Raw genomic sequence first — 26248 nt, 5'->3', positions numbered from 1 at the left:
TATTGCTAAAAATCAGGAACATCCTGTCTCAAGGTGATGCAGAGAAACTAGTTCATGCATTTGTTACTTCAAGATTGGACTACTGTAATTCCTTATTATTGGGCTGTCCCACATATTCTCTGAAAAGCCTCCAGCTGATCCAAAATGCTGCAGCCAGAGTTCTGATGAGAACTAACAGGAGAGATCATGTTTCTCCAGTTTTAGCTTCTCTTCATTGGCTCCCTGTTAAATTCAGAATAGAATTTAAGATTCTTCTTCTCACATATAAAGTTCTTAATGACCGAGCTCCATCATATCTTAAAGATTTAATTGTAAGATATTTTCCTAACAGAGCACTTCGCTCCCAAACTGCAGGTTTACTTGTTGTTCCCAGAGTTTCTAAAAGTAGAATGGGAGGTAGAGCCTTCAGTTATCAGGCCCCTCTCTTGTGGAATAAGCTGCCAGTAAATGTCCGGGAAGCAGACACCCTTTCCACTTTTAAGATTAGGCTTAAAACTTTTCTTTTCGATAAAGCTTATAGTTAGGGATGGCTCAGGTAATCCTGAAACATCCCATAGTTAAGCTGCTATAGGCTTAGACTGCTGGGGGACCTCATCTGTCACACCTTTCCTCACTTTGCTCTCTTTTTTCCCCTGTTTAATTTCAAAATTGATTTTATGTACATGTGACATTATTGTGGTTATTAACCTATGTTTCCCTGTTCCAACAGATATCCTTTGAATGGCGTTATGGTGTTTTTCCCCCCTCTTTTCCCTCTTTTCTGTCTTCTCAAACCCCAGCTGGTCGAGGCGGATGGCCACCCTTCCTGAGTCTGGTTCTGCCAGAGGTTTCTTCCTGTTAAAAGGGAGTCGTTCCTTTCCACAGTTGCCACAGGCACGCTCAGGACGGGAGATTGGACTGAAGACACATTTCGGTGCAATCTGTTGGTTTCCTTAGCTAGGATATTAATTTTTTGAATTAGCTCTATATGAATTAATTGGATTATGATTACAATGAATTGAATTCCAATTGGCTTGAATTGGACTATATTACTTAAGTGCCTTGAGATGACAATTGTTGTAATCTGGCGCTATATAAATAAAATTGAATTGAATTGAATTGAATTCAATATATTCAAAGTTTCATTCCATATATTCAAGGTTTATTCAATATATTCAGAGTTTCATTCAATATATTCAAGGTTCATTCAATATATTCAGAGTTTCATTCAATATATTCAGAGTTGCATTCAATATATTCAAGGTTCATTCAATATATTCAGAGTTTCAATCAATATATTCAAAGTTTCATTCCATATATTCAAAGATTAATTTCCTGAACGGCATGCCATAATATATATATACATATATATATATATATGAGAGAGAGAGAGAGAAAAAAGTTAAGAATCAAGATCGATTTGATGTAAACTGATGTGAAAAACTGTTCCATGTAACTGTTACTACATTAAACTCTCAGGATTGATATTTTTCTTTGAACAAGTTGATCATGGGACAGTGCGAACGCAGTCCCCCACTACCACAAATTATGCAGTCGAGATTCACACATTTCCACGGTCGTGCAAAGCTACCACAGAAAACCAATTGAATCGCTCTGTTCACTGACCAATCAGGTGGCTCACTGACCTTTGACCGTAGACTACCAATAGCTTCGCCGGACTCACCAGGCAGCTAATCACATGTCAAAGAAAGCGAAGAGACGGTGCGAGCGAAATTTGGACATTGTTTTTGCCAATGACTTTGACAGTTTATCTGTTAAAGAAGTTAAAAACAGAAAGATAATTTGCTACAAATTTGACGGAGTTAACCGTAGTGTTTTTCTGTGATAATCTTTTCATTGAAAGGTAAGTATAAGAAGCTTCTCCCACTCGGTAAAAAGTCGTCGTAAATTTTAACTGAAGACTCTTTTTAAACATAAACATTTTCTTTCTTACACTCATATTACCGAAAAGTCCGTTTATAGTCGTTGTATCGCGTTAAATGGGTCAACCAAAACACATATATGTATTGTATGTATGCTTGTATGCATGTATGTTTTTGTACGCACGTGTGTGCATACACATCTCCCTCTCCATATATTTATACAGGAATATACATATATCTATATATAGCCCACATATCAGCTATACATGTGTGTGTATAACAGATATATAGACATTCAATATCATGTGCAATGTACGATGTGCAATATTTTAACTGTATGTGCAATATTAATTCACTTTTCATTATTTTCACTATTCAGTGTTATCATTATTATTACTACCTTGTACAATTACATTCATTATCTGGTGCAATACAACCTCTCAATAGCGCTGATAAATTAATAGATTAATAAAGTTCTTATCTCGATAGGCATACAGACATTTAATACCAAGATGTAATGCCACTTTACTGCTAATAGGAATTGCTGCTCCAATAAATTTCCCTTTGGAGAATAACATTGTTTAACTATCTAGATGGCAAACCCCACAATCTGCATTGCCAACCCAGATGCTCCTGAAAATCGGCAACAGGCCATTCTGATGGCGAGCAAAGAGGCCCGTCTTTATCGGGATAAAAGGCTGGTCTTCCCTTCGCCTCCCCCGGAGCTGCTGAACCAAGCCACTGCCCTGGCCCACGCAGAAAAGCTCCTTCAAGCGGAGGCTATCACTGCTCCATCCCGTCAGCAGTGCCTGGGAAAGCTGCCAGTGCCGTTTGGTCAATACAAAAATGCACCATTCCACTGGCTTGTGGCAAACGATGTGGGCTACATGAAGTAGTAAGCATTTTAAATTTAAGACAAATTTGGTGGCATGTTTACACATCTGTTTCATTCTTGGTTCAATTACTAATCTGTTTGTCACAGTCTGATGATATAAATGATGCTTGTTTGAATTAAGGTAATATATATCATTCCAGCATAATTGACAAGCACAGTCAGAGAAGTCAAACACACAAAAGAGAGGAGAGGCAGTGAACCAGTGGGTGAAAGACTTCCTCGCTGAGTATGCAGAGAGCTTCCCACAAGTCTCCATTGTCCTTGAGGCAAACATCGACAGGTGCATCTATGGTCAGAAAGGCTTCGAGGACAGCAGCTTTCAGGAGATGTGGGAGCTCTACAGTCAGCATGGAAGATTAAAGAAGAAGCCAGAGCAGTTCACTGACAGCGAGAGAGACAGAGCACAGAAGGCCTACAGCTCAGTGAGGAGGTGGTTGAACACACCGGTGACCCACATCACAAGTGTGACGATGAAGAGGTTCAGAAAGTATATTTATGAGAAGGAGAAAGTAAGTGTTCAGAAAGAGAAAGGTTAGAATTACACAGAAAATAAAAAAATACTCAGGGTTGTAAGTAAGCTTGTTTGTGTTTGGTAAGTGAAACATGGTATATCATACATTCTGATTGTTACACTGACTTATTGTCCAGCAACTGCAGGAAAGCACCTCTAAGTATAGTCCTTCATTATGGCCCGGTGATGAAGCTGAGATGGTAGCTGCATACGAGTCTGTGAAATGTAAGTAAGACACATCAGTCAATTTATATGAAGTGGTTTTATGTAAATAAGTCATAATATAAGATAAAAAATTTGATACATTTTTAGACTCTACCCAGTCCCAGGAGTCTAAGACTCAAGATTCTGGGTCCAGAGACAAGGTAAAGCTGCCAGACTCCAGTGTTTCCCAAAGGCTTTTTCACCCCTCTTCACTGCCCAAGCTGCCTGAGTCCATCGCACCACCCAAGCTGCCAGAGTCCACCGCACCACCCAAGCAGCCTGAGTCATCCGCACCACCCAAGCTGCCAGAGTCCACCGCACCACCCAAGCTGCCAGAGTCCACCGCACCACCCAAGCTGCCAGAGTCCACCGCACCATTCAAGCAGCCTGAGTCCACCGCACCACCCAAGCTGCCTGAGTCCACCGCACCATTCAAGCTGCCTGAGTCCACCGCACCACCCAAGCAGCCTGAGTCCACCGCACCATTCAAGCAGCCTGAGTCCACCGCACCACCCAAGCTGCCAGAGTCCACCGCACCATTCAAGCAGCCTGAGTCCACCGCACCACCCAAGCTGCCTGAGTCCACCGCACCACCCAAGCTGCCAGAGTCCACCGCACCATTCAAGCAGCCTGAGTCCACCGCACCACCCAAGCAGCCTGAGTCCACCGCACCACCCAAGCTGCCAGAGTCCACCGCACCACCCAAGCTGCCTGAGTCCACCGCACCACCCAAGCTGCCAGAGTCCACCGCACCACCCAAGCTGCCAGAGTCCACCGCACCACCCAAGCTGCCTGAGTCCACCGCACCACCCAAGCAGCCTGAGTCCACCGCACCACCCAAGCTGCCAGAGTCCACCGCACCACCCAAGCTGCCTGAGTCCACCGCACCATTCAAGCAGCCAGAGTCCACCGCACCACCCAAGCTGCCTGAGTCCACCGCACCACCCAAGCTGCCTGAGTCCACCGCACCACCCAAGCTGCCTGAGTCCACCGCACCATTCAAGCTGCCTGAGTCCACCGCACCATTCAAGCAGCCAGAGTCCACCGCACCACCCAAGCTGCCTGAGTCCACCGCACCACCCAAGCTGCCTGAGTCCACCGCACCACCCAAGCTGCCACACAAGAAGCGCATATCCAGGATCCCGCCCAATCAGCCGGAATCTGCTGCACAGCCAACTGAAGCCCCGTCCGCATCCCAAGGCCAGGATTATCCACTGAAACCACCTCTAAGTGACTCACCTGTAAGTAACATTTACAGTGAATGCAAACATAAGTGTGAGACGCTTCTTTAAACTGTGCTCCATGTGTATCATTGCATGTTGCAAATAATAAAAACAACTTTGCTTTGTACGTGTTGTGCGTGTTACAGGTGGAGTTAGAGGGCTGGGTACGTCTTTGGGAAAACCCAAATGGCATTCCAGCAGCTGACATCTCATGGCTCCAGAACCTCCAGGCTTCATCGGAGGTGCTCTGCCTGTACCACACCTGTTTTTCCACAGCCGTGTCTTTGCGTGGCGCCCTGTAGGAGTCTGGAGATGTTCCCTGAAGTGTCCTTGTGGCGATGAGTGTGTTGGAAAGGGTCGTAATGTGTACCTGTACAATCTGGCTACCACCACCGGGTATAACTCAATTCAGCTGTGTTAGAGTAAAAGCATCATGGCTGAATAATGATTACATTGTATCTAAACATGTAAAAGGAAAAGTTCCTTGAAAATCATCTGGATTTGATGATATATTGTTATATGTTATTATCATTATTGTTATTATATACACACGTGGACAAAATTGTTGGTACCCCTCAGTTAAAGAAGGAAAAACCCACAATTCTCACTGAAAGCACTTGAAACCTACAAAAGTAACAATAAATGAAAATTTATTGAAAATTAAATTAAATAATCAAAATCAGCCATTACTTTTGAATTGTTGATTAACATAATTATTAAAAAAAAAAAATAATGAAATAGGGCTGGACAAAAGTGATGGTACCCATAACTTAATATTTTGTTGCACAACCTGTTGCAATCACTGCAATTAAACGATTTCTGTATTTGTCAAAGAGCGTTCTGCAGCTGTCAACAGGTATTTTGGCCCACTCCTCATGAGCAAACTGCTCCAGTTGTCTCAGGTTTGATGGGTGTCTTCTCCAAATGGCCTGTTTCAGCTCCTTCCACAGATGTTCAATGGGATTCAGATCTGGGCTCATGGAAGGCCACTTTAGAATAGTCCAACGCTTTTCTCTCAGCCATTCTTGGGTGTTTTTGGCTGTGTGTTTTGGATCGTTGTCCTGTTGGAAGACCCATGACCTGCGACTGAGACCAAGCTTTCTGACACTAGGCAGCACATTTCTCTCCAGAATGCCTTGATAGTCGTCAGATTTCATTTTACCTTGCACACATTCAAGACACCCTGTGCCAGATGCAGCAAAGCAGCCCCAAAACATTGCTGAGCCTCCTCCATGTTTCACCGTAGGGACAGTGTTCTTTTCTTCGTATGCTTGGTTTTTGAGTCTATGAACATAGAGTTGATGTGCCTTACCAAAAAGCTCCAGTTTGCTCTCATCTGTCCAAAGGACATTCTCCCAGAAGCTTTGTGGCTTGTCAACATGATTTTTTTCAGCAGTGGTTTCCTCCTTGGTCGTCTCCCATGAAGTCCGCTTTGGCTCAAACAACGACGAATGGTGCGATCTGACACTGATGTACCTTGGCCTTGGAGTTCACCTTTAATTTCTTTGGAGGTGGTCCTGGGCTCTTTGGATACAATTGGAACGATCTGTCTCTTCAATCTGTCATCAATTTTCCTCTTGCGGCCACGTCCAGGGAGGTTGGCTACTGCCTCGTGGGTCTTGAACTTCTGAATAATATGAGCCACTGTTGTCACAGGAACTTCAAGCTGTTTAGAGATGGTCTTATAGCCTCACCTTTAAGATGTTTGTCTATAATTTTTTTTCGGATGTCCTGGGACAATTCTCTCCTCCGCTTTCTGTTGTCCATGTTCAGTGTGGTACACACCTTTTCACCAAACAGCAGAGTGACTACTTGTCTCCCTTTAAATAGGCAGACTGACTGATTATGAGTTTGGAAACACCTGTGATGTCAGTTAAAGGACACACCTGAGTTAATCATGTCACTCTGGTCAAATAGTTTTCAATCTTTTATAGAGGTACCATCATTTTTGTCCAGCCCTATTTCATTAGTTTTTTTTTTTTTAATAATTATGTTAATCAACATTTCAAAAGTAATGGCTGATTTTGATTATTTAATTTTCAATGAATTTTTATTTATTGTTACTTTTGTAGGTTTCAAGTGCTTTCAGTGAGAATTGTGGGTTTTTCCTTCTTTAACTGAGGGGTACCAACAATTTTGTCCATGTGTGTAAATGATGTATTTGCCGTCTTTAGCATGAGTTTACAAAATATCTTCCTTCTAACTTTTTAAGTTTGACATTTTAGGTGAGATTATATATCAAAGCAACAATAAATACTTAAAAAATGATCATTCACACAAGCTGTGATTTAGGAGGACAACTGAAAGTGTATTCATACATTTCCCTGAACGATGCTGAAGAAGCACTTTGCTGCCGTTCCTCTGGAGGCTCGTGCTCTAAAGACTCTTTTTGCTGGGACAAAAACAGACTGAATCTCAGTTGCTTGTTGAAAGATCCTTGAAAAAGGACCAACCGTGTTGTCTGTGAGGCCACAGTCGGCTGTGTCACCATCCACATCATTATCTGAGAGAGGGAAAGAGATAAAGACAGTCCTGTTCAAATGCATTGCAAAAAGTCTCATTTTGGTGGGACTGACACAATATTCTGGTTTTCTCTGTATCAAATATCTGAGAATAAAAACATTTAAGTTGTTCAGACGCTTGAGATGAACAGTTCATCATCAACCAACACATCTGGAAGTAACATCATTTTCCAGAAAATGCAAACAGCATTTCAATTGAATATTAATTTAGCTTGCAAGGAAACACTTGAGATAACTAACACACACCATATCCTCAGGTTAGCTTATGGCGCCCTTTTAGTTTGGTTTAACATAAAATGGCTTCAGAAGCTAATAGCAAATCAAGCGGCTAATCTGCAGGAGATAAGGTCAGCTGCTGGACTTGCCTGACTTAGAGAACTGTAGGAGTGAAGGGAAATAAAGAATAAAGCCAAACACATCACTTCCACGTCAAAAAGTTGAATGTTAGCGCATTAACTAACGTTAGTGTCTTAGCTAGCTATAGCGCTAATGTTAAGAAGTTTAATGTTAGCATATTAGCTTCCACTGGCGCTCTAACGTTGGCTGGCTAATGAACATTTTTCTTAAATGTACAACTTACATCTGTTTCCCTCCCACAAGTCTGTTTTATAGCATCTGGTATTCATCATGAAATAACACCTGGAGATGTATTACAGAGAGTAAGAGATGTGGAAGCAGCATCAAAGCTGAAAATGGGAACTTTAAACCTTATTGGATGTTAAATTAAATGTGCTGAAGAGCAGGATTTCTACACACATCACCATCATCATGATGAGAGCTCAGCTGCATAGGAACATAAGAAGAAGCTCCGCTTTGTGTGATTAATGATCATCAAAGATTTGTCACTTTCAGTCAAGAATTTGTTCCAATAATCTTCCAGTGAACTGATTGTGGATGTGAAGTTTTTTATAGCAAAGTGAAAAATCTTACAGCACCTGGTATTCCCAGGAGGTCTCCCGTCCAAGTACCAACCAGGTACTAACCACCTGCTTAGCTTCCCAGATCGGAAAGAGGTCAGGGTGGAACATTTCTGAAAGCTTCAGACCAGCTGCAAATCTTTTTCATCAGCTGATGTTGCCACAACCATTGTCATTTCTCACTGAAGAAGTCCTGAAAGAGAATTTTAAAAACCTAAACTATACTTCTCTGACGATTAGAAATAACTACCCTTGTGGATAAAAAGCATGCCATTAACACCAATTTCTCTGATGGGACTTTGTGATGAGCCGCTTTTCTCCGCTATTACTTAAAGAGGAACAATCAATGGATTTTCTATCATTTTCTAACTTGTCAGTTCAGAACAGTGACGTGTCCTGCTTTCCGGGGCAACTGGAAGGCGACTTTTAAAGAATTCCACAAAGACTCACGGGAGAGAAAATGTACCCAAAAAATGGTGTACAGATCTTTTTTATGCACTTGTAATAACTTTGTAATAACACCTGTGCACTTTCTCACCTCCCTGTTATCTGCTTTGTATCGATGGAGATGGTATTGACCGCAACACCATCACTGTGAACCAGAGCGGGTGAGACTACTAGAAATACCGGTCGCGTTGCCTAAGTAGTATGAAGTGATTAGGGCTACTGTTTCTGGCGAATACATACCGACCTCCCTCAGGGATTAGTCTGTGTTTCCCCCGATATGTTCGGGTCATGAAGTCCAGGTTGGTGGCCAACAAACACCTCCCTTAAAAAAAAAAAAAAAATGCGCCAGAAAATGCATCTGTGATCACTTTTTTTCATCTCATTCTCTGTCAAATCCAATAGCTGTCCTGACATACATACACTAGTTAACTTTACTCGGCTATTAACAATACGCACTTATGATTGTTATTTATGAAGTGACAGTTACTTGGTGAAAAACATGCGCAGTAGCAATATTCATCTCTCCCGCTCAGCAACGCACCAGTCCAGCACACAGGCCGGGTCACTGAGGGGAGCCTGCTCACTCCACTTTTGCGCCTTCTTGTCCTTTATTTTGGATAACAATAAATAAGCATTTATTGGCGTTAGCGTTAGCGAGCTACCAAACAGGCCTAACGTTAGCCTGTTCGGGCCATGGTTAAAGCGAGTTTGGGCGGTTTCCCACCATAGTCCTGTGATTTTCTTAAAACCTTTTTACAGTTCCAAAGCCTAATTACTTTGAAAGTCCCACATTTGAAATGTTGTAGCACGAGTTTTCCGTTTTCACCAAGTTGACAGGATGGCATTTTGGCCGGACTTTCAAATTTGCAACGTGGAAATAACGTTTTTTCAGTGAACGCAGCATGAATGTGTCTGACGCAGAGAGGAGGATAAATGAGCTTCATAATGCACTGGCGCTGTCTTTCCTTGGAGAAATGGTGAAGTTTTTTTTTTTTTTTTTGTTATTTTGAATACAGTGTGGGTGAAGGAAAAATATGTCACGCGAATGAAAGCAACAGTTGTTTATGAGTACATTAAACGTCAGGGCTGCAGCCATAGTTAAATTTCCATGGAGCAGGGGAGTCGTTTGCTCCGTGTTCATTTGACTCAGTCTGAGTCTGCAGAGAAGCTGCGGCTGCGCACCGGTCTGTAGCCCCACAGAGTGCAGGGATGAACGGCTCCTCTCCTTGTCCTTCTCCCTCTATGATAAACTGTAAGTCACGTATAATGGGCCTGTGACCAAAATGAGTGAGAAATCTGCTCATTCTTTATTTTGAAAGGATAAAAAAGGGGAAACCCCTCTTAATCTCCAGGTTTACTGCAGGACCAAACATGTGTTTCAGTGTCAGATGTTGGGAATTTGTTTGACTCAGGAAGCATGACAATAGCCAACCAGCTGGGAAATGCTTGCTATCCAAATCTTGCATCCTTCTCTGGGTTCCCTTGTTCATGTTGTAACTTCTCTTCATTTGAAGGTGACTCAAATATAAACACAGATTATCCCAACATTTCACACACATGGACTTTAAGAAAATGTCTTCATTGTCAGAGCTTCTTGTGCCATGATAGTTAATTGTTAATGTCATTTTTTCAGTTCCCTCAAGTACTTCAAACACAGTCGGACTTTGGTCACTTTTTGGGGTCTAAGTTGTTTTCCAATGTGCAATTTTACTGTCAAAAGTATTTTTAAACCTCTGATTTTTTTTAAAAAGAAATCTGTGACGATTTAAGTTTTGATTCTTGTCTTGTCTCGTCATTTCCTGTTTTATTTTGAAATCACTAACGTCCCTCTCCTTTCAGGTACCTTGCCCTTCCTCCTGTGTCTGCGTCTGATTGTCTTCCCTGATTCCAAAGTGTTTCCAGCTGTTCTCCTTGGCTCCTCTTGTGCTCTAATAGTCTGTGTCTCCCTTGTCTTGTGCCAGTGTGTTGTTTCCACCATGAGCCTCACCCTCGCCTCTTTGTTCCACAGCCACAGCTTCCTTCAGCCTGCAGTCGAGCGTATCCTTTGTTGTAATTTATTCTTTATCCGTAGCTTTAGTTTTATTACGCTCAGTTTCATAGCCTGGTTTTGTTCCTCTGTTCTTTTTGGAGTGATCTTTGTTGTAATCTTTTAATCATCTCTGTTAGCGGAGCTTTTGCGTTGGTTAATTGTTTTAGTTTCATAGCCCTCCGTTGGTGGAGTGATTTTGTGTTTTGCTCTTGGAGGATCTTTGCGCCGCCGTTATAGGTGTGCTGATAGATAACTGTTAAGGTTTCATAGTGCCTCTGTTTTTGAGAGAGCTTCTTTTGTTTAAGTCCGTCTCGTTAGGAGAGCTGCGAGTTTCTTATCTTTAATAGCTCTTTGTTTTCCTCCTGGAGTGGAGAGGCTTTTGGTTTGATCATTTTCACAGCTGCACTCTCCTCCTCCATAGTTATTGAGGAGAGTGCTCAGGAGTTTCACAGCCCCTTTCTTTGCTCTGTCAGCAGATCATCAACCTGTTGTTTATATAAATAAACAGTCTTGACTTTGAACTCAACCCTGCATCTGTGTCCTGAGGCCTCGACTAAATCTTCAGACATATTTTTACTTTGTCTAAATTTAAGTTTTAGACTAATCGTCGAGCAAATTGTTGGTCAGGAACATCCCTCGTGGGTCCAACTCGCCTCAGCTGAACTCAGATGGATCGTCCCGAGAAATCTACAGTACATCCGATGTGATAGAAGTACAGCCTACAACCCCTGTAGAGCTTCTGTTGCTGCTCTCTGTCACAGCTGTGGATTGTTTCTCCAGTCAGTAACTTGTTTGCTGCTCTGTCAGATAATGCAGCGACACGTGTTTCCTACAGACTGTCACAGACATCTTTGTGCTGTAGCTTTTGAATGCTGCTTTATCGACAGCTTAATTTAACTTAAAGCAGCACTTTGCTGCTTGTTTCCTCCTCTCTCCCCTGCTTTTTCTGCCTCTACTGTCACTATCAAATAAAGCAGAAATGCCTCAAAAGAATCTTAAATGTTTTCTAGACTGATGTAGTCCAGCGGCTGGCTTCCAGCTGTTAGCATCACACTTTAGCTTAGCGCAGATCATGTTCACGTTTACAGATTATGCCACTGACTTGTATCCACTGCGATTGTTTGAGCTGAGCTGAGCTGAGCTGAGCTGAGCTGAGCTGTGATATTAGGAGCTGAAAGGCAGCTGCTGGGTGTACAGGAACAGAAAGAGACTGATCATGTTGTCTCACTGTGAAAATGATGGAGAAAGGGTTAACTCCCAGATCCTCCGAGTATTCCTTTAATGCACAAGGCTGGAAGGCAGTGTGGGCAGGACAGATGACATGGTGACAGTTTCCAACGTTTCCCTGCTGTAACGTCATGTTTTTGTTGGCTTTCATCACAGGATTGTGACACTGAGACCTGGGCACAGGTATCTGTCGGGCTGCTGGCTGTTGCCCGTGAAGATGTGCAGCTCACTCCAAACCAGCTGCACCTTCACCCGGTGTCGACTGGCATCATTGCTGAGGGAGGTATGGTGATGGATGGTCTGCAGAACCTGCCTGAGGCTCTTTGCCTCGTCTTTGGACTGTCACATGCTGCACATCTGGACCACCCTAAAGCATGAAAAACACTTTCTCTCACTGCAGGGAAGTAAATTGCTGCTGATATCAGACACACAGCTCACACAATGAAGGAGAAGTGACCCATTCCTCTCCGGTGTGTTACCCTGCAGGGACACTCGGTGAAGCGTGCTTTTTACTGTCTGAACTGTGTCCGATCGGTTTGCTCTGCAGAGATCTGATGTGCAGATTTGTCTAACCTCTGCACCAGATGTTCTGCAGGTGGTGAACGTCACCGACCTCCACCAGGACACATTTACTGGTGTTCGTTTGAAGCTCAGCAGCCCTCGTGTGTATCAGTGGAAACCTGAGGACACACCAGTGATAACAGATCTGATGCAAAGCGTTTGCAGCATTGTTTCTCCAGTAGACTCAGATTTTATCACCTTTAGATTCACGCTGCACTGCTTCTGCGTCTAACGGGCCTGACAAACCTTATGAAGAGAACTGGTTTGGTGTGCAAAAAGAACCTTTTGTGACCGCTGATCTGTGCTGGAACACGTCTGCTTTGCTGGTAACTCTGACACCGGGCCAGGACAAGCTTTACATTCTCTACCACTCTGAACCTCGTGTTTCACTCTGAGAACACAAGACAAATGGCAAAGGACAGTCTGTGAAACAGAGAGAACACGTGTGACTGGACATTTACTCCAGACAAGCACACTTTTTGTTTTTTTCTCCAAACTGATGACAGCAGAAGGCACATTGGTCCATGGTGGAAGCTCTTGGACAGATTTTTAGTTATTTCTCACAAGTAAATATTCTTGAGCTGAAAATGGTCTCATATCTGGTATTTGGACTCAAACAAATCTGTTCTTCTGACACCACAGAAAGCAGAATTAGAGGTAGATATTTCCTGGAAACAGCTGCGATTAAAAAGTTAAATCTGTCAGGATGATGCTGCTGTCTCAGCTGAAATCAGCTTTTAATTCTATCTTGTTCTTTCCCTCTCAGAGAACACTGGCAGAACTCTTCTGTTCGGTGGGGCAGACCATCACAAGGTCCCACCCACCTGCAGAGCCTGATAGATGCAGATGTTTTCAGAGCAGCTGGACGGGCCACAGGACATTCCTTTATTCATGGAGCTCCTCGCTTCGCTGGACTGAGCCCATCCATGTTGCAGCTTATCGTTGGAAGTAACCAGGAGTCTGCTGTATTTGAGCTTTCTGACTGCCCTGATCCAGATGTTGCTGATGTGGCGTCTGCAGCGAGTGTTCCTTCAAGTCATCGTTGTATTTTGTCATGACGCAACTTCTTGAAATGAACTTGAACTGATTATTCTGGTGCTATCATGCAGACATGTTGACTTTGGATCTACCACAGAAAGCATGGAGCGCATCAGTGATGGAACGCTGCCTCACGCTGTTAACTGGAGCTTGATAGTCAGAGGGAGCCGCCTCCACCGGAGCGATGTGAGCTGAACAGCCTGGCCTTCAGCTGGGCTCTTCCTCCCATTAATGATGACAACAGAGAAAATCCTGCAGCATGCGGTCTGAATAAATCAAAATGAAATGAAGTACATGTGGAGAAAGATTTGAATGTATATTAACTGCAGAACAAACTGATCCAATCGTCTCTTTTTTCCACCAACAGCTGCATCTAAATGATGCTTTGCAAACTCTCTGATCCTTTCTGTAGGTCATCGAACGGAGACCAACACAAATAAAGCAGCTACGTCAGGGGCTGAAAGACAGCGGGGTTCCCAACATGATCAAAGAGCGTCCTGCCCCAGCTGCTGTCCTTTTCCAACATCTGCACAGCCAGCTGTGGACTCACAGGCTGCTCACCTGAACATGCTGACTGCTTCCATCAGTACCAGCAGGGCTTTTATTGGGATTGTACTGATAAAAGTGGAATAAGGCTTTAAGTGGAACATGTTGCAGTTCTATCATTCAGAGATTACAAGCCTCCAATGTTCTATCCAATAAAATGTGCTTTTATAAAAGTGCTGCTCTGTTCTGTTAATAAACCCTTTCAGTTTACAGCCTCTGAGGCTGTTTTTACTTCTCAGACCATCCTGAAAAGGATCATGAGGCCGATGCCAGATAGTGAGGATGAGCACAGCAGCCTGGAGGAGACGTGCAGCTCAGGCTTTCTGAGAGACCACACTGAAAATGCTCAGATTGTAAATGTTCTCTCAGAGAAACAGACCTGAACAATGTTCATCTCCTAAAGCTGCTGCTGATTCTTCACACTGACTCCATATTTCTGAAACCTGGTGGTGGAAAATCTACCCGGTAACATGATGGAAACATTGTTTTATTTTACCGCAGAAAGACCAGTTTCTTTTTACAGGTGAAGCAGAGATTCTTTGATCTTTGGGTAAACTTGAGAAAGTTCTGCTGTTCAGCATCTTATTGGCAGCTTTAAATACTTCTGACTGTGTCTCTGTGGGCTCCTCTCAGGAACTGCACCAACTCCTGAAGCTGTGGACAGGTTGGAGTATACCTCCCCAGCACCTGTATGCAGGAGTTCCTCCTGAAATGACCACGCCTGTAGCCTCAGCCTGCAGGACCTGCTGAAACTGCCTCTGAAGAGCCAAAGCTAGCAGACATTCAGAGAAAAGCTCCAAGCGTCTGTTAGAAGTACAGACTTTGGCTTTGGAATGATCTGATGTGAATAATGTGAGAAACTGAGCGTCTCTAAGTTGAACATTTCAAAGTTGTAGCAGTTAGTCTGTTCCTCTGTTTCATGCTGCTCATTGAAGGCTGTGGAGCAGTGAGCCATGTTAAGGCTTTACCTCATTAACTGGAAGTGTGTGAGGTTGGTAACAGTTCAGGAGAACTGAGAACAAACATTTCAATCTGAAGTTTTAGTTACAAATGTTAAAGTTTGGTGAATAAAGACGATTCAACATGAAGTGTTTGGTGCACTTTTCCATCCAGCAGTGTGTGAACGTTGGTGAACTCGTCCAGTTCTGCTGTGGCTGCATCAGCTGCTGTGGTGCGGCTGCATAGATGTGGAGTGCATCCATGAAGGGAACATCGGGGTCAGGTGACCTGGCCATGTTCTCGCTCAGGTGTCCTTCAAGCTGCACTTGGGCTCCTTCAACTCGGTCCGTTTCACCTCCGAGGTCATCAGAGCCGTGTGCTCCATCCCAGTCAGTCCCACAGTCTGCCTCCACCTGAACACAAATAAAACACCATCACAGTTTTAAGCTTATTCAATATTTTGTAGGCTTTCTGGAGACTTAAACAAAAGCTTTGGCATCTTCAGATGTTTCACTGAAACATTTTCAGTTGCAGTTTTAAACTGAAGCTATGAAATCAGTTCTCCTCAGTATAAACATTAAGTTATGTAATCTAGCCAAATCATTTTAGGCCTTTTAAATGTATCATTTAAATAATGGCTCCTGATATGATGCACTCAGCTGTTTTAACACACCTGATCAGGATCCTGAAGGTGTCTGAATGATGTCCAAAGCTGGTGGGGAGACTGGCTGCCTGCTGCTCTCAGGCCGTGATGCTTCCAAGCATCCATGAAGAAGGCAAGTTGCCTCTGCAGCTGAGGCAGAAAAGCCCAGTGGAGAGCAAAGAGATGACTCATCATCAGGGGTCAAAAGCCCTTCTCTCTCCAGGCTGAGAAACAGAGTATGGAATGGGTCAAGGACTGGAATGGAAACATCTGTCCATCAGCGTTCTATCCTGGAAGAACAAGAGACATGATTCAGAGAAACATTCCAAGCAGGAAGAGAAGATGTTTCTGCTCTGAATTAGAACTTCTAGCTGCTGGATGTTATGACTCTACAATGAGGAAACTGATGCTCATAAGTTCAGTGATGGCTTTAGAAATGTGTGTCCAGCCTAATCTGGTCTTGGTGGAGCACTCGCCTGAAAAAGTAAGTCTGAAAAGGTTTGATGCTGCTGCAAAGACAAACAGTTCCAACACAAGAAATAAGAAGAAGGAAAACATGTCTGAAGGTCTTTCCCCCTCAAATATACTTTACATTTAGGAAATATGAAAAAACAACAGGCTCTGAAGCAGATGACAGATGTCATTCATGCTTTGTTCAGTGTTTTCTGTCAGTAATGGAGGACAAAGCAGAGTTTGTGAATGAGGCCAGTGAGAGTCCTGCAGAGGAACAGCAGGATGAACGTTGGGGAATAATAACACTCGTTATGTGCTCTCCTGCAGAGCTTTTCTCATAATACATCGCCATGGAAACCTCACCGTTGGTTATGGAAACTCCTTCCAGTAACGTGTGAGTCTGGGTTCTCTCCTCGCTGTTCCACCATGAAATGGGCGACCTCAGTATTCTCAGCAGCCTGTCAGAGCGCACAGGTGATGGCAAACCAGACGTGTTGATGGCACCAAGGAAGCTCTCCAGCACTGGAGATGCTCCATTGTTTGTTGCAGCAGACAGATGAACAGTTAAACGGCTGAAGCATCTATTCCAGCGTGAAGGACAAAGAAAAAGAAGATCTAATGCATCAGATCTAAATCTGAAGAAGGTTCATTCACAGCTTCTTTGACACAAAGCAGAGAGACTGCACTGATGCAGCTTACAGAGGACTTTCACATAAGGATCCACTTCATATCAGACTCACTTTGCAGCAGCAGTCCCCTGGCATGAAGGAATGATTTCATCATTCTGTGTCCTGTGTTTGGGGGACTTAGTTGGATTTCTGCAAAGACGGCATCCAGCTCTGCGTCACTCAGTCAGAACAACATGTCCGACCTAAACCCCAGGAACTCCACCCGGGGAGTCTTAGGGTCGCTCAGGTTAGAATTCCACACTAAGACAGACGTGATTTCATGTAGATCTCATGGACAGAGCTCGCTGCCAAACATTCCCACAATGCACTTGGGCCTAACAGGTCTGGCAGTCTTTCCCAGCAGTGGATCCACTGACCTGTATGAACTGCCTTTCTGAGCTAAAATCATCAACTGGTTCACAGCTACGAGCCCTTAACTCACTGAACAAACTACAGCTGCAGCAGTGTTGTTCAGGCTGTTCACAGCAGAGTTAAACTGCAGTTTAACTCACTGATGACAAGGTCTTCTCCTCCTGCATGATCCCATGAAGATAAACTCCTCTGACACACTGATCCACCTCCACACCTTCAGCACCACATTCACTGAAGAACCTCTGCATCCTGCACTCTGCTCAATTAATTCCTCTGTATCTTTATAGAAAGTGTCTTTCTGTCTGAGAAACACTCAGTGTTGAGCAGAAAGTTCACTCTGCACATACCTGCCTCTTTCATTCAGAAACACATTTTCAGCTTCATGGATTCATGGAGGGATGCACAGATATATCGTCCTAACATCGGTATCAGCCAATACTCGGCTTGTTATCTGCAATCGAGGAATCAGCAGAAAGGATAACATGAACCGATGGCATTGACTGATGTTGAGCTGGTGTTGCAGGAGCTTTGCCCTGAAACTGACCGGCTTGGCCTACAGTTGCAGATTCAGCAAATATCCAGTAGATGGAAGCTTAACTCCACAGCAGGCAATCTATTCTTCACAAGAACATTTTGTTTGGGTTTACAAGTACTGAAGTCATTGAGTAGGTAAGAGTTTAACTTTTGAAACTGTGACTCCATTCTTCACCCTGGGCTGGGACTCCTGCCCCTGGAAATCTCCTTGACGACACCTCCTCCTGAATCTGATGAATAGCACCAGAAGTCATCTGGGACGACCTGGCTTGGCACCTCCTTCCACCACAGGCGCAACTGCCTCGGCCGCCGGATTAGTGGCACAATGTTCAAGGAACTTAGCTTTCAGAGCAGGACCCAGACCAGCGAAGAAGCGTCGAAACTTCTCCTCTCTTTGTGCCACATCTCCATAGTCGGGAAATGCCTCCACGACCAGCAAAAACGCAGACTTGCTCAAACAGGTTGGAGGAATCCTCGCGAGCTCACCGTAGTTGTCGCCGCCATCTCCCGTCCCTCCAGCCAAGGAAACTCTGGCTTCCGTCACCAGCAAAAGGAGCGGGTAGATCCACCAAACAGAGACCAACTGAACTTGACAGGGTCATGTCTCCACGCCGCGTGATGCTAACTTAGCCTCGCGCTAACTCACACAGCAAGCTAACTTCCATGGACCGGCAAAAGTCTAAACATATAAAAACATCACCTCTGCCACCAAAGTAACCGAGCTTGCTGGGTTCATTCAACTTAACACTTTAAAATAAAAACGTTAATGGAGACTGGATACTGAGTTTAACTTTCAGAACCTGCCGCCCCCGTTTTATTACTCCTCCCAGAATGCACTTTTCCAGCAGGACATTTGACATGAGAATACAATACAATACTGTCTGTTACACTTTATTATTAAGGTTAGTCATTTTAAATCAAAGAAAGGGGGATACAAGTGAAAGATATTGGTACGACTGGATTAATATAACCAAGTGTCGCTTTGAAGATATTTTGCCTCTTCACATAATGTGTCCATGGGGTGTTCATGACAGGCAGAGACACAGATGCAGCTCATACTGAGGTTAAAAAATGTGCGACATCTAGTGGTTGTTAGAATAAAAGAAAAATGCTAGCCATGACATAACTACTTATTATTTTTTTATTCTTAACCACGCTTGTTTTATAATAATAGTTTTTTGTATAACTAATGATTTAACCAAGTGAAGCTATTTTCTAAAACCAACCGGAAAGTGACAATGTTTGAAGTGAACTTGTTTGTTTATGTGTAACCGTGGCAACCAACAAAATGGCGTCCGTGCGGGGGAGAGTCGCGTTATTTAAACATGCGTTTTAGGCTATACTACCTTTGTTTTGTGACTCTGACCAGGTGATGTTTTTGCCTAAATCCAAGTATGAATTGATAAAAAGGTGTTAAAGGAAAGTGTTGATATGTTCTTAAAGAATTTTGAAGCAGTGTCGGTCTCACTTGACACAAAGTCAGTTGGTTAACACATGAGTTCAAAGGCATTCAAAGGGGCGCTACAGATGCCAGCAAAAGCACAGATGTGTCTGCTTGTATGAACATTGGACATCACATCAGTGATGTAAGTTGCTGTACTGTAGAGATTTTTGTGGAGCCCAGGAGGAACACCTGCTCAAAGTTAATGCACCCCGAGCCTCGAGGCTGTTGTAAGATTAAAAAAATGGAGTCCCAAAGCTGTAAGCTCTGGACTCCAGGTGGTGGCTTAATGTCTTCCCCATCTGTCAGGGCATCCTACCGGCCACTTCACCCAGAGGAGAAGAGCGAGACACCGGCCAGCCGCCTCGATCCAGGACCGACGGAAGCCGCCCAGGGAGGCTTCGGCGTCGGTCCTGGACCGAAGAGCCGGCCGATGTCCCACCCAGCACGCACCAGGCCAGGGCAGTCTATCAGACTCCATAACTACCACCTGTATCACTGCAGGAGGGGCAAAGCCCACTGCAGAGACCCTGGAAGGAGTCTGATAGAGAGGCGACCCTTCACGGCTCCTCGAGGGAACGTGTAGGATTAAACTTTCAGTGGTCCTACTGGCCCTATTTATATGATTTCTACGTTCGAAATATGATCACATGACCAGTAGACACCGTCACTGTTGCCCCGGTTTTTACCATATATGGGAAAAAGAACTCACAGAACCTTCCATAAATGGAAATCTGCAAACGTCAAACGAATATCCCCAAAATAGGGGTCTATCAGTGACATGATTGGTCACGTGTGCAGGTGAGGTTGGACGTGCATGCGTCACCCCAGCACCTCCATGCTCCATGGAAACATGGTAGGGATCAACATCAGCCTTTCAAGCCAATTCTGTGGTAAAATAGAGGAACCATGTCACAGTTCATGTTCATGTCACAGTTTATGTTTTAATAGTCTTGTTTTCAGGTTATGTTCAAGTCATGTTTGTTCATGTTCATGCCTCATAGCCACAGTCTTGTTATCTTGTTATCAAAGTTATTTATTCATAGTCTTGTCACAGTCACAGTTAATCATAGTCTTGTCTTATTTTTGGGAGAAATGTGAGAAGTAAGTGAAACACTGATGCTAGATCATGTTTAACAGCTTTAGCCCATTAAATACACATCTCTTTTAAAGGTTAACTGTTCTGGCCAACTGCTTAATAATACTTTATTTGTTTTATTACGTAGGATAATGTTTTGCCCTTCTTGTGGATTCAGCCTTGAATCAGTTCATGTGGCAAGGACATCAGATTATTGAGTCCTGATAAGACAACTGAAGGCAGTGTTTAAAAGACATTTTAAATTGGACTTCACAGTATAACTACACATTCATCTGAATACATGATCTCTGAACAACAAGATTATCATTGATCCACTGACTCTCTTAATGAAATCTGATTACACTGTGAATCAGGAAGCACAGTAAGATGTGCAGTGGAGTCATTACACAACTCTGGGAGTTTAAAAGAGAAGCAGAGGCAATCACACTTCCAAAAGAATAAAACACCACTGAAAATGTTCCACTTTGGCAAAGGTGAAAGGTTGGGAAAGCCAGCAATTTGGTCCACTTCAAACTTTGTGTCATGGTAAATGGTAAATGGACTTGTACTTGTATAGCGCTTTTCTAGTCTAACTGACCACTCAAAACGCTTCACTACATGCCACATTCACCCCACTCACACACACTCATACAGCACGTCTTAAGAAACTTAACTACGTGCTTTTCTAACCATACATACACACATTCATACCCCAGTGATACACTGGGAGGCAACGTGGGGTTCAGTGTCTTGCCAGCTTTCTGATACCATGTCTATTTAGAATTGCAGAGGTCCCATTTTTAGATTGAGAATGCTTCGTCATTGGAGAGCCTGCAGGACCTGATCGTACACAGCAGCACCATGCTGCAGACTGCAGGGTGTTTTAAACGTGTTGGGTCAATGGAGGAAAAGCATTCAGTTATCAATGATTACCTTCGGTGGTATTTAATTGATAAGAACTACACAGCATTTGAAAGGTAGTTTATTTTATTGCTCTTGCCCAGACAGAGTTAAACATGTGACTGACTGTTAGTTAAAATCCTCTGTATTATTGCATTATAGCTTCAAAGATGGACTTGGCAGCTTGCAGTTTGTCACAGCACTGCAGCAGTATCCTACAGTCCTGACCCCTGTTCTGTCACTCAAGTGAAAAGTTATCTGCCACAGACACGGAAAACTTATTCCAACCCCAGCTTAGTCCTGCCTGAAGTAACAAGAGGAAAACAAGAAGTTTGTGGGCAGACTGCCTTCTGACTGCGAAGGTTAGTCAGTTTAATCTTTATCAACATAAAATATCATCCCAAGTCTTGTTTTAGATTGACATTTTCAGTAAATTAGTCCAAATGCTTTCTACTTTTAGAAGGAGACTCTTCAGTGACCCTGGAGGAGATCTTCATGCTTGCCACAGGTGTAGCAGGCAAACCTCCTGCTGGCACGGATCCTGGAGCATCCCTTCAGCTCCTCACCAGTTCAAACTACCCCATGGCAAATACATGTGCCGACACATTAAAGCCGCCTGTCTCCGATAACTACAACAGCTTTAAAGCCAACATGAACTTTGGAATGAAGAATTCCCACTTTTAAACACACTGAACTATGAACACCTGAAATGTCCCAAAAGAAAAAGGTTTTGTTCAGGTTGGAGATGTTAAACACTCAGCTTTAAACTCCTGTTTAAACCTCTGTTCTGTCTTCTCTTTTTAAAATCTACAAGGTGCCGGTGTTCCTCTGTGCCGGAGGGTAATGCATAAGAATAAAATGTTTTGCCATCCCAGTTTATTTGTCTAAATGTGAACTGAAGATAAAGTTCAGCCATGTTGTTCAGAGTGATGTAGTTCTCTACAGCAGACTGCCACTGAAGAGATGGTGTCAGACCACTTTGTCTCTGTGGTTCTTCAAAGGGATGCAGGTCATCGTCCCCAACAGTAACTGGTGGTGCTGCTCAGGGTCTGTGAAGATGCTGAGAATCCACAGTTCATCCCATTGAATCTGGGAAGAAAATACAGAAAAACAACCAGATTTACTTTGTTTTCTCTCAAAGTTTAAATGTTGTTGGCGTTCCCTGCCAGTGATTGGCCAGATTTAGTCAACAAGACTCGTATGCAGAGACACTACAAGACGACATGATAAAAGCTCAAATACACCATCAAATAATAATTAGAACTAAAGTGATGCTGACTGAAGCTTGAGTGTAAATTCTCACATATAATGATTGATTTTAAAGTGACAGCTTCAAGGAAGAAACTATTTTCTTTATATATATATATAATTTAAAAAAAGCTCTCTGGTCCATATACTGTTTTCTGAGCTTTTACAGCCTCGGTCCAACCTCAGGTTAAACTCATGTAACCATGATTTTCCTGTGAATGCTTCATGTAGATGTAATAAAAGGTCGCCCTGTTGTTTTTGCTTTAACATGGTTTGCAGTGTTCACCTGTGAGACAAATGATACATCACCTCTGCTCATCCAGATGTTCAGTTAGACTGCCGAACAGCACGGATAACGTGAGCGTTCCAGTGGTGCTTGTGTTCGTTCAGTTCTTTCTGTCGCGCTCCCAGACGGCTGTACCGCAGCAGCCTTGTGTGTTCGTAGCTGCTTTTGAACAGATGCTTCTCCCTCAAGTCACCAAACAGATCCATCCAAAACTGTGTGTGAGTACGCAAACACACATTTTATTCTAAGGAAATATATCACCTTCCTCCTGTAAAATACAGCTGAATTGCTGCCTGTTGTGTTTTAGGTAGTTTATTATGTAGAAGACATTTAAAATCTTAAGCAGGAACTGAATTGATTCAACATAAAAAAAAACACCAAGTAAAAGCGAGCATTGCCTTCATCAGCACAGTCATCTACAGTAAATCCAAAAGTGTGATGTGAAGTAGATAATCAGTGAAGAATGAATACGAGATAAAAACCTTTGTTTGCCAAAGCAGGACCTCCAGCTTTCAGTTCACTGCTCAGATGCTGAAGTGCCATACATGTGACTTCTGGCTCCTGCAAATGCATCTCTGTGCGCTGATCTTAAGGAACGATGAAGTGCTGCCATCAGTCCATTTTCTGCCACAGTCTGTGCGGCGGCGCATTGGAAAAACTCAAAGCTCAGCGACACACTCAATGTCATTATGAGCACCGACACCAGGATCATTGTTGGACTTTCCACATGTGAGCCACATCATTTTTGTTGAGAAGCCATCGATACGGCCACTTCAGGCAATTCCAAAAGGTTTCAGTTTGTCGTTCCCACCAACATGCCACACTGAACAATACTCTATTCCAGATGTGTCAGGTTCTCTTCTTCTGTTCATCACATCACATCTTCTGACTGTAAAAGAGTACTTTTGTTTCAGAGGCTGCCACATCGCTCTGTAACCTAAAAGCTGCCTGATCCCTGAGGTTCCTCAGAAAAAGCTGCCTGCACAGCAGCAACTGGAGCGTAGTTCGTCCTCTCGGTCAGGTCTGCATTTTGTCTTCTTTTGAAAGTGCTGACACTCACTGAAATGTTGTGCTTGGCTGCCAGTAAGTCCAGCATGATTTCAGAGGCAGGGTCCTCAGTGAAATACTTGTGGATAAGTTCATCCACCACGGCTGCTTCAGGACCTGATGGATGAATATATGAAAACACCACATGAGAAAAAGTAGATCCACTGCATTTATACTCTTTGGTGTCAAGTTTTAAACAATTATTGATTAACAAAGTAAGAAACTGAATATTGTTAATGATTCACTTAGGTTCTCATACATTTAGTGTTCATCCCAGTGACTAAACGCAGTAGAGTTGGAAACCTTGAAAAATGCCTCCCTAAGTAGTGGAATTTGACATTTTATTTTGAGGGTGCCTCTCTGTTTTTCTGAATGTAATATTCTTCATCTGTTGCATTTAACATAGTTAGCATGTTTTGAGTTTCAGCCATACCTGGGTGGTAATCTCAGTGATAATTCACAGTACAATGAAGACATCCATAATCTTTAAGAAGATGATCAAAATATACCTTCCTGTTGAAGATTTCTGCAGCATGAGCCACAGTGTGACAGGACAGGCTGAAGATTTATTCCACAAAATGGACAAAACATCATCTGGTAAAATACAAAGGGGAAAGGACTTTTAGCTTACACATGATGGTAATTTGCTGTGTAAAGTTGAGAAACTAACACTCATCTCACTGATAAAACAGTGATAACAGCACAGTTAATAAACATGATCCAGCATCAGTGTCTCACTTCCTTCTCAAACTTTTCCTAATTTCCCTCTCTTTATCCATTAAAACCTGAAAACTGCCCAATTGCTTTGGGGCTTGTTGTATTGCTTTTGTATTCTTTGACACTTCAGGGCCACCGTAGAGACCACCTGTGAATACCAGCTGCTGTATTCATGGCACCTCATTTAAGTCAGTCTGTTCTAACAGTTTCCAGCAGTGCTCAGCTCACAGACTTCATCTGTCTGAATTCTTCTGGAAAACAAACACAAATTTTATTCTCTCACCTTCTCAATTCTCTGTATTGTTGAGGATGGTGAGAAGGGAAGAGTGAGGGGTTTCCTATGAAAGTCCACTGTCATCTCCACAGTGTTGAGCGGGTTCAGCTCTGGGTGGTTCTGACTGCCCAGAGGACCAGGCTGGACCCTGCTTGGCTTCCAAAATCAGGTGTGTTCAGGGAGGTGTGGCTGTAAGCAACAGTCATTGTGACAAATATGGATTATATAGGTGCTGGAACCATGTTTCCTCTATTTTAAATCAGAGGTTATTTGAGAGGCTGATGCTGATCCTGCACATGTTCTTCTCTCTCGTGTTGGTTCTCTTCAGCTGAAAATGAGACTCTCAGATAACTTAGTGTCTGTCAACCTCTTCTGTTTCCTGTGTGTAGTTTTGTGTTCAGCGTCACACAGAGAGACCGAGGAAGCTTAATTCAATAATATATGTTGTTTCTGCATCTATAAAAACCTTGTTTACGATCACTTCTATCGCTTATGGCCGTACTGCCCTGAACACACCTGACCTCATCTGAGCTCAGAAGCTAACCAGGATTGAGCCTGGTCACTTAGATGGGAGACTGCCTGGGAACAACAGGTGCTGTAAGCTCTTTTGCTTCTCTACAAAAACCAAAGAGGAAGCTGCTGTCCCATTGAACTTCATATTAACTTAATAGCTTAGATGGCATCTCATCTAAGTCAATCTGTTCTAACAGTTTCCAGCAGTGCTCAGCTCACAATGACTTCATCTGTCTGAATTCTGAGAAGTTAAAACATTTATAAAAAGTATTCTATCAAAATAATACCAAGAAAACTGTTCTTTTCCTGATAAGTTCAGGAAACTTTAGTGATATTAAGTAACTTCCCTCAAACAGATCGGTCAACATGTCTGTACTGGAGTTACTGCATAAAGTCTCATATTATATTTAAAGTCTACTTTCATCAACTAAAAAGAGGTTGAGAAACAATCAATTCAAAGTCATCATAGCATATATAGACACTTGCTGTGTCTTTAAAGTTTGCTGCTCATGCACAGAAGGTGGCTTGAAGAAATATTTTAATAGATTAAATGATGGACCCCATAGAGTTTAGTCCCCAGAATGACCGAGATCATACATTTACAAGCACAAGTTGTTCCTTAATATTACTTTACATCTTTTATAAACACTACTTGGATATACTATATAGCAGAGTGTTAAAGCTGTTTCTCTTGGTTTCTGTGGTGTGTGACTTCCTCTCAGGAACACAGACAGCACGCAGACACATGTGACATCATGAACAGAGAAGGAATATTTCTGTGAAACGTTAAAGCTGTAACGGATCAAATACAGGTGCAGATGAACAGGTTTTCATTGTAATCACACATGATGTTCAATACACACATACAGCAATCTGTTGTATGTTTGTACTCTGTTGTGGACTGTGCTGTATCTTTTAAAATGGCTTCATGTTTAATATTCTATAGCAGTGAGCAGTTAATAATGCACAGACATGAGAAATTCAAAGCAGACTCTTTGTCTTCACTCGTGGACCTGTTGCCTAGGCGACCCGACCTCAGGTAATTATCGATTGTTGAAACATGTTCAGTCTTTAATGTCAATAAAATCTCCTTTAACTGTGAAGGAAGTGGAGTCTTTATTGATGGGAATATGTCGCCCTCTGGCGGTGAAAA

At 43.0% G+C, this 26248-nt stretch overlaps 1 protein-coding gene across 1 annotated transcript in view; it reads left to right on the top strand.

Moving 5' to 3' along the window:
- The window catches only part of LOC140291582 (NLR family CARD domain-containing protein 3-like), a 531700-nt gene that overhangs the window by 227779 nt on the left and 277673 nt on the right, over window positions 1-26248 (top strand). The window lies entirely within an intron of this gene.

Source organism: Leuresthes tenuis, unplaced genomic scaffold (genome assembly GCF_036924035.1).
Source record: "Leuresthes tenuis unplaced genomic scaffold, fLeuTen1.0.hap1 SCAF_1, whole genome shotgun sequence".
Classification (NCBI taxonomy): domain Eukaryota; kingdom Metazoa; phylum Chordata; class Actinopteri; order Atheriniformes; family Atherinopsidae; genus Leuresthes; species Leuresthes tenuis.
This window is presented reverse-complemented; position numbering and strand designations above follow the sequence as displayed.